Source organism: Marmota marmota, unplaced genomic scaffold, assembly GCF_001458135.2.
Source record: "Marmota marmota marmota unplaced genomic scaffold, marMar, whole genome shotgun sequence".
Lineage (NCBI taxonomy): Eukaryota > Metazoa > Chordata > Mammalia > Rodentia > Sciuridae > Marmota > Marmota marmota.
The window spans coordinates 9,202,543-9,219,877 of NW_025999983.1; positions in this window are offsets into that span (position 1 = coordinate 9,202,543).

Here is a 17,335-nt window from a genome sequence, read left to right on the forward strand (position 1 = left end):
TGGAGGTATCTATCATCAATCATCTATGTATAAACAAATTATGGCTCTATCTGTCTAAATAAACACATGAAAGATCCCAACATATATACAAAATTAACATTTCTATTTATTTAATTCTTTATTTGGCTCTATTAAAAACCGTAAGTTCATGCCAATACTTCCAACCCCAAATCTAACACCATAGGATTCATTCTAGTTTTCCTCTTTTCTGTATTTGTAACTTCTTTCTCTTACAGTTAGAAGACTGACTCTCATTTTTCTCAATGTTTACTTATGAGATCAATGCCCTCCATAAGTAACCAACCTGTCACCTCTTCTCCTTCCTGGGCCCCTTCCTCATCCTGCTTGGGCCTATGCCAAGCCCTCAGACATGGACAGTCAGTATTGTTAGGAAGGAAGGAAGCTTCCTAACAATTTAAATTCTGTTTGTATGCTATTTTAAGTAACCTTAACTAGAAATTATTTGTATATTTTACATTTATAGAGTGCTTGCTGTGTGGCAGATCCTCTGTGCACTGTAGACACATCATCTCATTTTCTCCTTGCTATCAATGTCTATGGTACATATTCTTCTTTTTAAAAAAAATATTTTTTAGTTGTCGATGGACACAATACCTTTTTTTTTATTTGTCTATTTTTGTGTGGTGCCGGGGATGGAATCTAGTACCTCAGGCATGCTAGGCAAGCCCTCTACCACCCAGCCACAACTCCGGCCCCATATTACTCTTTTAATCATTTTTCAAAGAAGGCAACTGAAGTTTAGAGAGGTCACACAGCAGGTGGCACAGCTAGACTGAAAACCTGGTGTGTCTCACTTCAGCATCATCCTCCATAGCAACTGTAAAAAAACTCAAACATTTCCAATATGTAACACCATGTAGATATAGATCATCTATATGTCAGCAAGCAGATTTATGTCTCAGTCCATTGAGTTTATACTTTAATTCCTGTGAGCAATACAAATGCTGAGGTTACTATATGCTGAGGATAACAGAGTTCCTGGAAGGAGTGGAGCCGTTTAGTTGATCTCTGAACTCTCACCAAGCCTAGAATAGTGCCTTCATCTATGAAGCATTGGTGATAATGAAGTAGACAGAGAGTCCACCAAAATGTGGTTCTCTTATGTAGGGGGGCCACACCTCCTTGTCCCTTTGCAGTTTGGTGGGATCACGAGCCCATTTCTGGCAGAAGGAATGTGGGTAGCAGTGACTGATGAGAAGCCCCAATCTCTTTTGTCTTGCAGAGGCAAGTTCCAGATGGCACGGCTATAGGATGGGGAAGGTTCTGGCAGCCTGGCTTCCCAGCCCTTTCTGCTTGGATCCTCCCCGGCCCTGCTGACCAACAGTGAGATGTTTGTGAGAATTGAGCCTTTGCAGTTACTGAGATTTTTGAGGTTGTTTCTACAGCATAATCTAGCCTGTCCTGACTTCCGTCTCTCTCCTCTAGTTTCATAGATTCCATCAAAATAGAAAAAAGAGGGCTGGGATTGTGGCTTAGTGACAGAGTGCTCATCTAGCACATGTGAGGCTCTGGGTTCCATCCTCAGCACTACATAAAAATAAATAAAGTAAATGTACTGTGTCCAACTTCTTCTAAAAAATAAATGTTTTTTAAAAAATAGAAAAAAAAAAAAAGACTTAGGGTGTGGCTTAGTAGTAGAGCACTTGCACAAGACTCTGGGTTTTATCCCCAGCACTGCAAAAAAGAAAAAGAGAGACAGATGTCATCTTCCCTCCTGAATGTCTAAACACTTGATAGCGTAATCAGATACCAAACAAACGAACAAAAACAGCATTGTGAGCCTATTCATATAGTGGATGCCACACTCCTGGAACTCAAGGCATACTGTCAGAGAGCCTTGGTGTATAATCCCCTGTGAATCATTCCTGAGAGTGCCTGACATTCTAACTTCCTCTGTTCCGATAATGCCAGTTCTTCAAGTCACACTTGCCGTTTGAAGACAATACTGATTATGATTATAGTTTTTACTTTTTTAAAGGTCTGACATCTTTTTTGCTTACACAAAGGTGAGAAATACAACTTTACATCAACAGAAACATCAAAGACACTTTTATACTGTGAGAACCGTTCCAAAGATGGTTCCCACGCTGACATGGTGCTTAAGGTTAAGTTAGGAAGGCTACTCCCTTCTCCCAATATGCCTTTTAATGCTATTTCTACAAAAGCTTATAGCAATTTTATGCATAAAAGTAAAGAAAATAATATAATTCATTCTCATAAAACTATCATTTAAATTTTATAATTCTTAATATTTTATCATTTCTACTTTATCTATTTTTCCCTTTGCGGAAGTATTTTAAAACTAGTCCCAGATAACATGAGATTCAACTCTTAGATACTTCACTATATATATATTTTCCACATATATTATATATATAATAAGAATATTTTCTTACATACCATAATACCATTAAAACAAAAATTATAACAAAATTAACAATATAATTTCCTCATAATATCTGATAATAGTCTAAATTCATATTTTCTCAAATGTCTCTAGCAAGTATTTTTATACTTAATTTACATTTTTAGTTTGATTTGGCATCTAATCAAAGTCCACGTATTGGATTATATTGTTTAATTTTTAGTCTGTGCTAATGAATTTATTTTACTTTAAAATTCATCTCAATTTGTTTCCTTTGACTATTCTATTTTTTTAACTTCTAATTTTCCAAATATTTTCCTTTTCTTATGGGGGAAGTTTGAGCAAGACACGAGTCTCGCCTTGCATCTAGAGAAATCTAGCATCATTTTTAAGCATCTCATATCCCTGGTTCTTTATATATACATATATATGTATATTGTAATATAAAATTATACATATATGTAATTATATATATTATTATATAGAAATCATATTTTATTATATCATATATAAAGATATATTACATTAATCAACTACTCTCTTTCTAAAGTAAATCATTCAAAATATCTTAGTTAATTGGGTGCTGGAGAATAAGAGCAAACATTTTCTGGATCACATGGCTTAAGTTTTGTTTTTCAGAAATAAGACTTTTCTTAACTATCACATAAGGATATTTCCTAGTAATAAATAAATGAATAAGAGAGAAAGACTTTTTTTTCCACTACAAGACAGGGTCTTACTATGATGTCCAGGCTGTTCTCAAACTCGTAGGCTCCAAGTTCTGTAAGTTTTCTAAGCTTTGGTTTATTCCTGAGAAAGCTTGGCCCAGTTGATGGACAGAACATACTTGTAACATTCTAAATCCGCCAGATCTCAGGCCCTCAAATGAGGCCCTGAGAGCCAGGATCCCATTTCTCTGATGCTGTCACCACTCAAAACATTATTGTAAGTGCTTTTAGTTTACAAGCCACACAAGAAAATGAGTACCACTCTTTGATGGCCATGTCTTTATTTTACCTAATGAGTGTCTATAGTAGCCTCACAGGAAGAATCCTGCAGGGAGCTGGGGTTGCTATTCAGGGTAGGCTTAGAGGCAAAGTGCTTCCTGCTGAGAGGTGAGCAGTCTGCGTAGAGGGAGGAGCAGGTGTACAAAGAACAATGAAGGAGAAGGGACAGACTTGGAGCCATGGAGCATCTTCAGCACAGCATTAATATTACCAAAACCAAGGTCCTTGGGTTTGATCACTGGGTTTCCTCAGTCATGAAGATACAAACTTATATTTTGGAGCTGATAAAGTGACTCCCACTTGACAATTATCAAAAGTGATTCTAGTGCCATCAGACTAACATGAGGTGGGTATATGAACAATAGCTGGCAGTTAAAAAGTTCAGAGCATCCTTTGGGCAAGGTTGAAGGCAAACAAGCACACTACACACCAACTAATTTGGATAATGAATACGTGCTATTTTAAGAAGTGAGGACATTGAAGGGTATCACAATATGAGTACCAGGGGCTGCCTTATTGCACTCTCTTATTGCAAATTATTTCACCTTTACTTGGTTAGATATTCCAGAAGTAAAAGTGCAAAGATGGAATTGAACATGTAAGGATTTTATTAGGGAAAGTATCTGGAGAAGAGAGAAGAGGGAGGGACCCCCCCACCAACTGGAAGAGACGTCAGACATTGATGTGAGGAAGTAGAGGAGAGAGGAAAGTTTTGGGTAGAAGCATCCTGGAAGTCAGTCATCAGAGGAGTCCTGTGACTGTGGTCAGTTTCAGAGATCACTGCCTGGGGCTGTTGTCAATTATATTCTCTTTGGGGGTAGGTGTGCAAAGTATAATCTCATGGTCACCAGAGACCTCCAGTACAGTGTTTAATGGAAGTTATAAGGGGACATCTTTTTTTTTTTTTTTCTGATCTTTTGAGGCAAGTGTTTGGTATATCACCATTAAGTGTTGTGTAAGCTATAGGTTTTCTATAGATCTCCTTACCAGTTTGAAGATGTAATCTTGTATTGGTAGTTTACTGAGAATTTTTCTTAAATTCATGAATGAGTTAATTTTTGTTAAGTGATTTTTCTGTACCTATGAAATTATCATTTTTTTTTAGTTGTAGATAGGCACAATACCTTTACTTTATTTATTTTTATGTGGTGCTGAAGATCAAACCCAGGGCCTCACACATGCTAGATAAGCACTCTGCCACTGAGTTACAACCCCATCTCTGATCATACATTTTTTGAATCACTTATTCTATTAATACAGTTGATCACACTGTTGATTTTTTTTTTTTTTAAGACTGGGGATTGAACCCAGGGGTGTGGGTCTTGCTAAGTTGCTTAGGGTCTCGCTAAGTTACTGAGGTTGGCTTTGAACTTGAGATCCTCCTGCGTGTGCCGCTGTGCCTGGCCACACTGTTGATTTTTGAGTGTTAAACCAACTTCACAATCCTAGAGGAAACACAATTTAGCCATAATCTATAATCTTGTTTACATACTGTGAATTGATTCACTAATATTTTGTTAAGGATTTTGTTCATAAGGTATATTGGTCCATAATGTTTCTTTTTTATAATGTCTCTGACAGGTATTGGTATCCAGGTTATGTTGGCTATATAAAATTTGTTGAGAAATGTACTTTCTTTTTTGTTTTTTAGGTGTTTGTATAAGATGGGCATTATTTCTTTCTTAAATGCTTACTATGTTCATTAAATGTTTAATATATCCCTTAAAATTTTAATATAGTATTATTTTTTCCTTAAATGTTTAATTCACCAAAGAAACCATGTGGAGAAGTTTTAGAGTGTGAATTCAATTACTCTGATAAATATAGGGCTATTTAGATTTTGCATTTCACCTGTATTAGTTTTTAAAAGTTGTATTTTTCAAGGAATTTGTCAATTTAATCTATGTTATCAAATTTATTGTTGTAAAACTGCAGATAATATTCCCTTTGGTAATATAGGGCCTAATATGATGCCCTCTTCTTTTATTTCTGATAGTAAAAAATTATCTTTTCTCTTTTTTTTCAGTCTTATTAAGTTTTTATCAATTTGATTAACCTTGTCAAAGAATCAACTTTAGTTTTGTTAAATTTTTCTATTTCTGTTTATTTGTTATTTCACTGAATTCTGCTCTGGTTTTTATTATTTCTTTTCTTCTGCTCACTTTGATTTTATCTTGTTTCTTTTTATGACTTCTTAGGGTGGGCACTTGATACTTGATGACTAACTTTAAGCCTTTTTTTCTTTCTAAGGTAAACATTTAAAGTTACAAGAGTTCCTCTGATCATTGCTTTAGTTACGGCCTATAAATTTGATGTCATATTTCATTGATATTCAGTTTGAAATATTTTCTGATTTATATGTGCTTCCTTCTTTGACTCAGGCAGTGTTTTGAGCAATGTGTAATTTCCAAATATTTAAGTTTTTTCTGGATATCTTATCATTATTGATTTCTAATTTAATCCATTCACTGGTGGACTTTAAAATTTCTGTCTTCCACAATGGGTTAGGTATGCATGACTCGGTACATAGTCTAGCTTGGCAAATGTTCTGTGGGCACTTGGTAAGAAAGGCTGGTCTGCAGTGTGTGGGTGGTGTTTTATAGATGTCTACCAAGACAAGGTATTGATTTTCCCATTCAGATCCTAATGATTTTTTGTGAACTATCAATTCTTTTTATTTTTTAATTTTTGTACCAGGGTTTCAAACCCGGGGTGCTTAACCACTAACCCACGTCCCCAGCCCATATTTTTTGTTTGTTTGTTTTGTTAAAATTTGAGACAGGGTCTCACTAAGTTGCTTAGGGCCTCGCTAAGTTGCTGAAGCTGGCTTTGAACTCACTATCCTCCTGCCTCAGCCTCCCAAGCTGGTGGGATTACACGGTGCCTCACTGTACCTGGCCCTATTCATTCTTGAGAGAAGGGTGTTAAGATCTGCAACCCCGATAGGAGATCTCTCTGCTTCTTCCTTCATTTCTGTCACTTTTTGCTGTGGGTACTCTTTGAAACACTGTACATTGTTGTCTTCCAGATGCATTGACCCTTTGGTAGCTGCCAAATGCCCTCCTTCTCTTTAGTAATATTCATCACCTTGAAGCCTATTTGTTCCAAAATTAATATAACCACCCCAATTTTCTTCTTCTTTTTTTACTTTGACCCTATTTGAATGTCTATGTTTAAAATACCAATAATATTCTTGGAAGCAGTGTACAGGTAGGTCTGGCTTGTCTGATCTTGTTGGGGTTAAGTCCACTATCTTCATATTTGTGTCTTAATTGTCCCATCTCACTCCTCCCTCACTTTTCCTTCCTTATCTTCTTTCACATGAAATATTTTTTGCACTTAAAATACGTCAAAATAACATTTAACATCTGTCATTTTTTTAGTAGTGACCCTACTGTTATATTCTTTTAATTTGTCACAGTCCACTTAGAGGTAATACTGTACAGTCTCACATTCTTTTTTTTTTGTTGTTGTTGTTGTTGTTTTTTTTTTTTAGTTGTTGATGGACTTTTAATTTATTTATTTATATGTTGTGCTGAAAATCAAATTCAGTGTCTCACACATGTGAGGCAAGTGCTCTACCACTGAGCCATGACCCCAGCCCTCACATTCTTTATAGTACCTAATAGGGGGCAGTTCCACATCTGCTGCAGAAGAGGCAAGGAACCTCTTTCTTCACCCTCCTAGGCGCTCCAGCTGTGCCCCTGGGGATTGATTAACAAGGGAAGCCCAGACAGTTGGTTAACACTGTCATGGGAGGAAGAGCTCAAAGCATGACCAGCGTCTGGGGCTGGTTTAGGACATCACCAAACAACAAACAGTTTTAGAGAAGTGCAAGACAAGAAAAAGGGTTCAAACTGGTAGAAACTGACAGTAGATAAAAGTTATTTCAGTAAGGTTTGTTAGCAGACCCGTCCTGGTGCCAACTTTCTGTCTTCATGGCCATAACATGCCCTGGGAGAGGGGATGTGTGGTGGCCTTCAGTCCTCAGAAGTTTCTGCTTTTTGTCAGGTAGGGGAACTATAGGAAAGATTCTCTCTGCATCTGTTGTTTTCATTAGTCTCCGGCTCAAAATAAAATAATCCTTATGCCCAAGTGGCGTATTCTGGGGTACCATATTTGGATACCCTATACACACACACACATACACACACATACACACAGGGTTATTGTTGTTGTGTACATTACATCTGTCTAAAGCCAGTAAGGCTAATAGCTTCTGCTCATAAGGGGCAGGAGGTTTGGAGAAATTCTCTCAAGAAAAATAAGAGAGGCTACAGACTCCCTGCCTGGCCAGGTCCTGTGGCCCCTCTTCAAGGGAGAGCTGCTTCTCAACACCTGCCTATTTTGCTCACTCTTGGTGCCTTCAAATATTGTTTTAAAAAATTGTCCTATTATCTTGGTGTTCAGTTTCACTAAGCTATTCAGTCATTACCAGAACCAAATTTCCTAATTTTTAGAGAATTTTATAAGAAATTAAAGCCTTCCATTGAAATCAGTAAGAAAAGACCCCCTTGGGAAAATGCACGAGTTAGAGGATTTGTCTTAATATGACAATCAAATGCCTTAACAGATGAGACTAGGTGGTCATCCAGAGGTGGATCCCAACTGGGCCACTGAGAAGGGCCCAGCACTGGGCAGCCTGCTCTCATCCTCCATGACTTCTTGACCCCACAGCCTTTGTGCCTACAAAGGACGAATCTTGTGAATTGCCACTGTGGGTGCATTTGACCTTGAAAACCACAAATAGACTTTTATTTTATTATGTTGTGCTGAGAATCGAACTCAGTGTCTCACACATGTGAGGCAAGCGCTCTACCACTGAGCCATGACAAGTTCAACCAAACAGGTTCTAACAGAGTGTGTTTAATCCTTCTCAAACATTTCTCATCTTCACAAAGTTCTAGAGTTAAACACTTCTATTGCTGTATGTAGACACACAGGGTGGACATGGACAGACCATTAGGCTGCTACTCCAGAGGACAGAAGTAGGTGAGCACCCCTATTGGAAGCATTCTGCCTTAATAAGGAGTGTTTACAAAATTTTGGGACCTTGTAGCATGTCATACATTAACATCCCACCAATGGCAGATTCCCATGTTCTTTTTTTTTTTTTTTTTTTTTTTTAAAGAGAGAGTGAGGGGGGGGAGAGAGAGAGAGAGAGAGAGAGAGAGAGAGAATTTTAATATTTATTTTTTAGTTATCGGCAGACACAACATCTTTGTTTTTGTATATGGTGCTGAGGATTGAACCCGGGCCGCACGCGTGCCAGGCGAGCGTGCTACCGCTTGAGCCACAACCCCAGCCCCAGATTCCCATGTTCTTGAAGACAGGAGCTGATAGTCAAGCTTCTTCTCAGTGTCATGGTCCTGAGAGGGCACCACACAATAGTCTGGACTACTACAGAAAGAAAGAAAGAAATAAGAAAAGGAGGCTCAGTTAAATTTGAATTTCAAATAAATGATGAATAATTTTTAGTATATTTTTTGTTTTATGTAATTGCTGTATGAGAAGCGAAACATTTATACTAAAAATATTTTTTGTGATTTATGTGAAATTCAGATTTCACTAGGAGTCCTGACAAATCAAACTGGCACCTTCCTGGTCTCCATTCAGTGCTGCCAAAGAGGACAGAATTCTGGCCCTGGAAGGCCACATTTTAGCAAGTCAATGGAGATGTTCACCAGTTCTGTCCCTGGGTGATGGAGGCACATCTGGCCCGAGGCCAAGTTCACAAGCCAACCTTGAGTCAGCAGTGGATGTTCATGAAGAGCAACTTCCTTGAGAACTCCTATGAAAATAAGATTTAGCTTTATCAGGAGCTCTCAGGGTGCGTGCACTCTCTAATTATTCATTCATTCATTGCTCCAACATCCTGTTAAGGTTGGTAAACATTTCCACTGCCTCATTCTCAGTGGAGTAAACAGGGACAAGGCGGGAGGCTGACTCACCAGGCAGCCCAGCCAGCCAGTGCAGGACAGGGCTCAGTGCCCTGCTGCTGGTCTACAGTCTGCCTGGCCTCGGGCCAGTCCTGGGAACATTAGAGTCCTAATAAAAAGCAAATAGGATGCTTTGGAAGGCTCAAAAGCCTCACATTCTGAATAGCCCCACATTCATTGTAAGAATGAAACAGACTAGAAAAAAATATATGCACAAAGACATACCAAGACATTCCCCCAAAGGAGAGAACAGTTTCCTTACTCTTTGTTTCTCCCCAAGCAAAGGGGGTGTTTCCGATCAATGCCTTGGCAACTAAGTAAGGTCCATTCTTAGCCAACCCTCCCACTTTTTAAATTTTCAGACACGTGGCCTGTCCTAATTCGTAGACACTCAGCACTAGTCTTAGAGCTCCCTCAGCCCCCGTGCACCCCATTCTTACAGGTCTCATAGGCATGTTCCCTGTAAACCCTTCTGCCACCCTCTGCCTGGCTCCTCCTAATGGCTTTTCCCACCCTCCTACTCAGGGCTGAGTTAAATTCCTTCATTTGTGCCTTTGGAGAAATTTGCCAAAGAAAATTTAGCACCTGAACCATGAGGTTGCTGTGGTTTGAATGTGTTCCTCACAAGTTCATGTATTGGAAATATAATCACCAAATTCACATGTTAATGGGTATTTGGAGGTATGACCTTTAAGAGATAATTAGGATTCAACGGGGTCATGAGGCTGGGCCCCCAATGATGGCATTAATGACTTAAAAAGAGGAGGGAGAGAGACCTGAGCTAGCACACTTGCTTTGTCTCACTGTAAGATGCCTTCCTCCATGTTATGATGTAGCAAGAAAGCCCTCACCAGGTACTGGCAGCTTGACATTGAACTTCACATCCTACAGAGAACCATGAGCCAAGAAAACTTTTTTATAAATTACTTGGTCTCAGGTATTCAATTATAATAAGAGAAAATGGACTAAGACAGATGTCAAGAAGGTGAGTGCCAGCTAACTGAGTCCTGTATCTCCCAAGCAGCATCACTGGGTAGGATCAATTCAGGGCAGAGCCTGGCTCCTGGCCTTGAAGGCTGGGGAACCCACGAACAGTGCACATCTTGCAGGACTGACTTCTCATTAACCCAGCTCATAAGACTGACCATTTGTAGCCACAATGTCACTTCATTGCTTTAGAGTAGAACTGTAGTGGGGACAGGAGGACCCTCTGGCAACACATGCTCTCCTATCTTCCCACATGGAAAAATAAGTTGTTCTCAAGAGGGTGCTTGAGCCTGGAGTCAGACAAGAAGGATTAGCCACAGGATCTCCAAGTTGTTCTGTGCCAGGCCTGTTATCTTGGAGTGTCCTTCATAGATATACCTGCCCCTTGACCTGGACAGGGGAGCCCCAAGCAGGATCCACTTGCACCAGAAGATGCTGGAAGGGTCCTGAAGCTTTACTTAGTTCACAGCCTGTGTGGTTGAAAGAGTGTGTTCAGTATAAACTTTACCAGGGACATGGAGAGAGGCGGAAAGTGAAACGGGGGAGGGTTTATATGCTAGAGCTTTCTGAACTGGTGTGCTAAGAAGGAGCTACAGATGTGATGCTGCAATATTCATCCCTTGAGGTCACCAGGCAAGCCTGCCCTAGCCTGGCTAGTCACCTCCCATTGCACTTTGACTGTGTCTCTTGTGGGTTGAATTGTGTCCCCTCAAAAGATACACTCAAGTAGTAATGCTCAGTGTCTGTGAATGTAAACTTACCTGGAAATAGGGTCTCTGCAGATGTGAAGACACAGAGAGAGAGACACAGGGAGGAATGCCAGGTGACAATGGAGGCAGAGATTGGCTTCTAGAAGCAGCACAACATGATGAGGAGCACCCAGGATGGCCAGCATACGCCAGAAGCCAGGAGAAATGGCAAGGGCCAGAATCTCCGTAGGAGCCCAGAAAGGCACCAACTCTACCCATGCCCTGATCTTGGACTTCTGTCCTCCTGAGCTGGGAGAGGATAAATTCCTGCTGTGTTAAGTCACTCAGTTTGTGGACTTTGTTGCTACAGCCCCCAGGAAACCTCTGCAATGCCACACAAATATCCCTTTATCTGTGGGACAACCTAGGGACATACTGGCTTGCACCAAAGAAATGCAAACACGTTTTGCTTCTTAAAGTCTTGGCTGGCCATCCCGGATGTCCCTGTGGCCTCTTCCTATGTGGCCGTCAGTGACATCACACAGAGTCTTCTCTCCCATTCTCTCCATTTAATCTCTTCTTCACCTCCTCCCTTCCAGGGGTCAAGGCCGACTCATTCATCTCTGGGTGATACACAGAGCAGTTAAGCAGAGTTCTTGTCTCAGAGATAAGAACTTACCAGAGTTCAGAGTCTCTAACTTAAGTGACTTCTCTAAGAAATAAAGGCTTAGTTTTTGAGGCAATTCATAATGATTTACCTAGGTAACTGCATTTAATTGCCTTTTAACACTTATATTTTAAAAATATACAAATGATTAGATGATCTCAATATACACATTACAAACATACATCTGTTCATATATGGGAACGCTGACGTCAGGTAGTTTAAACAACTTGCCCACAATGGACCTAGGGTTTGAACCTAAAACCCTATGACATCAAAGAAATTCCCTTGAACTGTAACTAGACTTCAAAAGATATAGTCTTATAAATGGAAGGGCTTCCCAAATTTCACCATTGTTTCTATAATTCTAAATATTTTATAGAATTTAGCTGTTGCTTAAAGGGAATATAAAACAACTGAAGAAATTCAGAGTGGTGATCCACATACCTCAGTTATTGTTAATCATTTATTTTCTCATTTCATAGTAAAAATGACAATTATTATTTGGTCCAGATTCTGCAGACATAAGTTTTTTTTTAATATTTATTTTTTATTTTTTTAGGGGGACATAATATCTTTATTTTACATTTATGTGGTGCTGAGGATTGAACCCAGTACCTCGTGCATGCTAGGTGAGCACTCTACCACTGAGCCACAGCCCCAGCCCAGGCATAAGATATTTTACATAGCAATTCTAGTGACTTACAGATGGTTCCTTGAATAATCAGCTTTTGTGTTATATTTTAATTTTTGGTAAAAATCTCTCACTTTTGTTTCCCTGAAATAAAAGTATACATGTATTTTATGGTTTGGATGTGAGGTATCCCCTAAAAGCTCACATGTGAGACAATGCAAGAAAGTTTAGAGGTGAAATGATTGGTTATGAGAGCCTTAACCTACACAGTGAATTAACCCCCTGATTAACTTGGTGGTAACTATAGGCAGGTAGGTTGTGGCTAGAGGAGGTGGGCTTCTGGGGGCGTGCTTTTGGAGTATGTATTTTGTCCTTGTTGAATGAAGGTCTCTCTCTCTGCTTCCTGGTGCTGTGTTCCTGGCTACTTTCCTCCGCCACACCCTCCGCCATGATGTTCTGCCTTCCATCTATCCCAGAGCAATGTGTTGGTCATTTATAGACTGAGACCTCTGCAACTGTGAGCCCCCAATAAACTTTTCCTCCTCTAATTGTTCTTCTCAGGTCTTTTAGTCACAGCAAAAATGCTGACTAAAACTGTGTATTCTCAATTTTCCTTTTCTCTTCATTTGTGAGACAGGGTCTTGCTAATTTGTCTAGGCTGTTCTTAAACTGACAATCCTCTTGCCTCATTATCCTGAGTAGCTGGGATTACAAGCACATGCCACTGTGCCAGTTACAATTTTTTTTTTAAACTTGCCAGTAATAATTTTATTTTAAATGCAAATTTTGTTTCAAGTAGGTTAAGCATTTTATGAAATTGTTAGCCAAATACAATAATAAATCGTTTATTTTTAAAAAGGATTTTTTTTGCCAAATGGCAGACCCATTTGGCCTTGCCTTGAACCCATGGAAATTTTTAGTTTGACTTATTAAACTAAATAAAACTTGGGTGAGGGAAATTCCTGTTTTACTCAGGCAGTGAATTCAAAGCTCATGTTATTAAGATCCCTCAGTGTCCTCAATGTCTACAGTAACTCTTCTGTGTTTACCCGGCTTGCATGAACTTTATCCCCAGACCAGCCTCAATGTTCCCAGACATGAACCACACTGAGCTAGGGTCTGGAGCCTTCTCCACACTTATGTCCTGCCTGAAGGGATAAACACACAATCTGAAGGGCCTGGATGGAGTCCATATGCCATTAGCTAAGCAAGATTCTGCAGAAACACGCAGTAGACTTTTATCTCTGGGCAGGACCAGCTATCTCGTTTGCAGGTCTAGAGCAGAATGAGAATGCAGGGACACTTCATATTCAAGATCAGTAAGCATTTCAAGATGGGGACAGTAAAGCATTAACCCAAGTGTGGGGCCCAATTGTGCAGCAGCTCAGGTCACATGCCATGAAGTTGGTCTGCCCTGGAGGTTTCCCTTGCTGCTATTGGACCCTGGGCACTTTCCTTCTGCAAACCAGGGTCTGAATCCCAGTGATTTTCATGCACACATAGTCCGTAATCCCTAAGTTCTATGCAGTCTGTGGCCCAGACCCCACATAAACACACACATCCGCCTTAGGATGCCTCTCACCTTTCTCTCCTGCATCCATCTGCTCCCCAGCCTGCCCAGCCCGCAGCAGAGGGCCAGTCCCACCACTGTGGAAGAGCCTTGGAAGATTTCTCATTGCTTGTGGGCAGAAGACCAAAAAAGCCTGCCCATGAACCTCAAGACCTGGCCCTTTCTGTCCCCTTCCTTCCCTGGCATCCTCAGCTCATGCCATGTTCTCTACAGCCTTGTTGTGTCTGTCTTGACCATTTCTCATGATGCCCCTCAAGGAGGGATGCTCTCCAGGCTTGGAGCCTTCTCACAGCCGCCTCCTTCCACCCATATCAGTTTTACTCTTTGTCTTCACAAAGTCCTCAGAAAGCTTTCCCTGCCTCCCAGACTAGGATAAACCCCTGGCTACATACCCTTTCCTTGATACAACTCATTATTCTTGTTCAGTGAATTTCCTGTGCATGAAGACAGCTCCTGACCCTGCCTCCTTCCCAGGGTTCCTGCATCATAGTAGAACTTGTCAAGTATTTATTGATAGATGGATGGATGGGTGCGTGGAAGGATGGATTCAAGGCTGTCTCATGAATTCAGTATCATGGAGGGAGAAAATTGTCATCATTTAGCAATGAGAGAAATGTATTCACTGCTGCTGCTAGTATGTGAAAGGCCCATTAAACATTCTGGCAACCGTGGTTCTGTGGAATTACAGTGTGACTCATCTGACCCCACTGCTTGTGTTGGTATTAGTTGTTTTTCTTTTTTCTTTTTTTTTAAAGGTACCTTCTGGAATTATGTGTGATTTTAAAAATGTCCTTCTTCATGTTTCTAGTTGCTGATAAGATGCACACATTATTTTGATCATGAAGACAAACAACCCCTCTCCAGCAAAGTTTACTTTAAACAAAATAGTAGGCAAGAGGAATTTGCTGTTAGGGTCATTTTCTTTGCAAATGTATTTCCTCTGGCTGGAAAGGGGAAACAAGCTTCACACACCATAGGAGAAAGGGTGTGAAGAGGAAGTTAGGATGGAGTAGATGGTGCTAACGAATCTTCCTTTAAATGGGTTGCACTCCATGTACTATATATCAAAATACACCCTACTGTCATGTATGTCTAAAAACAACAAATTTAAAAATTCCTGTAAAAATAAGAAAGCAAACATGGCATCAACCTAACCATGAGTCCTGCTGATTACCTGCTAATTACTGCCTTTCAGGTCCTGAGCTCTGAGGAGAGCAAAGACCCTTGCCTTCTGTTCCAAGGCCACAGTTGTGCAAAGCCGTGATTTCTAATCTCACTGGATTGTCTGTCCTCAAACTCTTTTTTCCTTCTGTTTTATTTGTCTCCTATACAGGTAAGAAAAGGGAAAAATTTAAGAAAAGTCAATGGAGTAGATTAGACAGAGATTAGAGTGTATGGTGAGGCTGAAGGGTCAGGGAAACATGAGATGGGTCAGACCTGTGGTGGGACCGGCTGTCCTGACCCTGGGACTTTCAGTTTTAAAATGAGATGGTCCTGGAGAAGCCAGGATGAGTTGATCACCCTCCCCCGATAGCTGGTGAGGTAGCAGAGGTGGACCTCGGAGTGTCCCAAGAGCCCCAGTTGGATGTCATTTGCCACACCCCCCGCATTGCCACCTGAGGACTTCACAGCATCACCATTTTCAGAGTCATTTTGAGGATCAATTCTGGCCAGGAATTGGGACCCCAATCATATTGTTATTTTTAGCATGTCACTTTTTTTTTCTATAACAAAATCCCTTTAACCTTTGCTTTAAAATGATTTGAGATGAAAGAGAAAACAGTATCCTGGCATAAACTGAGATTTTGATATATCTGAACTCTCAAAATTGTTCTCTTTAACTTGCATTGAGTGCAAATTTCAGTTCCAAAAAAACCCAAATAAGGTAATAAATATCAAGGGAAGGAGGTTGGAATTATCTCTTTTTCATAAATGATGACCTAGTAGGAAAATGGCTGATTGAGGAAAAACACATTCTTGGTTCATGCTAACACAGGGACACATTACAGGCTGCTGGAAGACTGTCATCAAAATAATTAGCGCCCCTTTCTACACATCCGCTCTACAGCTTAATTGGTCTAGGAGGGGTACCATCAGCATCCTAGTTTTACGGTAGAGAAAACAGTGGTTAAGTGGCCGAGGAAGGGCATCCAGGTCTAACTGCCTCCAAGGTCTGTAGCATCCTGGAAATTTTGCTGCATCTCCTTCCCTTCAAAAGGAGAGGGATGTTTTATGTACGCCCTGTGGCTCTCATGCCCCATCAACAGATCACAGCAGGAGATTTCTAGTGCAGAAAGCCAAGCATCCATCTGCAGCTGAGTAAGAAAGATGAGCCCTTCAGATACCACTTTTTGTTCGAGGGAGATTCTCTGTGTGCACTCCAAATTTGGGATGCAGTTCTTTGTAGATTATACAATTTTTACCTTCATTAGGAGGAGGAGTAAGAGCAGCGGTTGTAATGGAAGAGTAGTAATAGGAATATTCATAATAAAAGGGCTGTATTTGTTACTTGACATATGCCAGATGCACTTAACTATATCCTTTCTAATTTTCAGAACAACCCAGAGAGGAACCTGAGGCTCTGAGACGGGGCCTATCCCAAGGCTAGCCCCAGAGTTCAAGCTTTTCACATTATCATTTGAAGATTTATTTCTTTTGTTTTGCAGATGAGGGAACAAAGATTCACTGAGGCCGAAGAATTTGCTAAATTCTTGTTGTTAGAATCAAGAGTGCCAGGTCTCACAGCCAGACCCCCGAGGCCTCTTCACACAGAACAGGAAGCCAGCAGCTGAGAGAAGCTGAAAAGCTGGATGTTAACTGCCCTGGAGTCCAGGCCCAGGGAGGATGTGATTTCAAGACACAAACTCATACTAACTGGAATGTTCTGGTCATATGAAGCAGAATCACCCAGAGTTAAATGATTGGGGAGAGCTACTCAGGAGTATCAGGCAGAGCCAGGACTGAGCTGAGGCCAGGCTTCTGGATGGGCAGATATGTCTGGGAGCACCCCAGGCTTTGTCTTGCTTCTGGAGAAGAGCTTCCTTGCTCCTCAGCGTGACGGGACATGGTTGTGGGCAGCACACAAATTTATCCATTGCAGGCCCAGTGATGGGAAAGTGTTCTTTGTTCGTAAGCCTGGGTAGCATGGGTAGGGTGGGCAGGCCGGTCCATACCGCTATGGACAGGAGGCAGGTGACTTGGTGCCAAAGAGTCCAGCCCAACACCTTGGAATCATTTTGAGCTGGACAGATGACTCAGTAGGTGTCCCTTGTGTGTCCAGGCGTCAGATTCAAAACAAGTCAGAAGGGAGGATTACAGTAACACCCAGATGGAATCCATGCCACTGTTGAGCAGTCCCCTAACTACATCAACACAACTAGTGACAAGATACTTAGCCATTTAATTAAAATCTTCTGGAATAGATATGCGCTTCTTGAAAATATTTTCTTGATGATTACA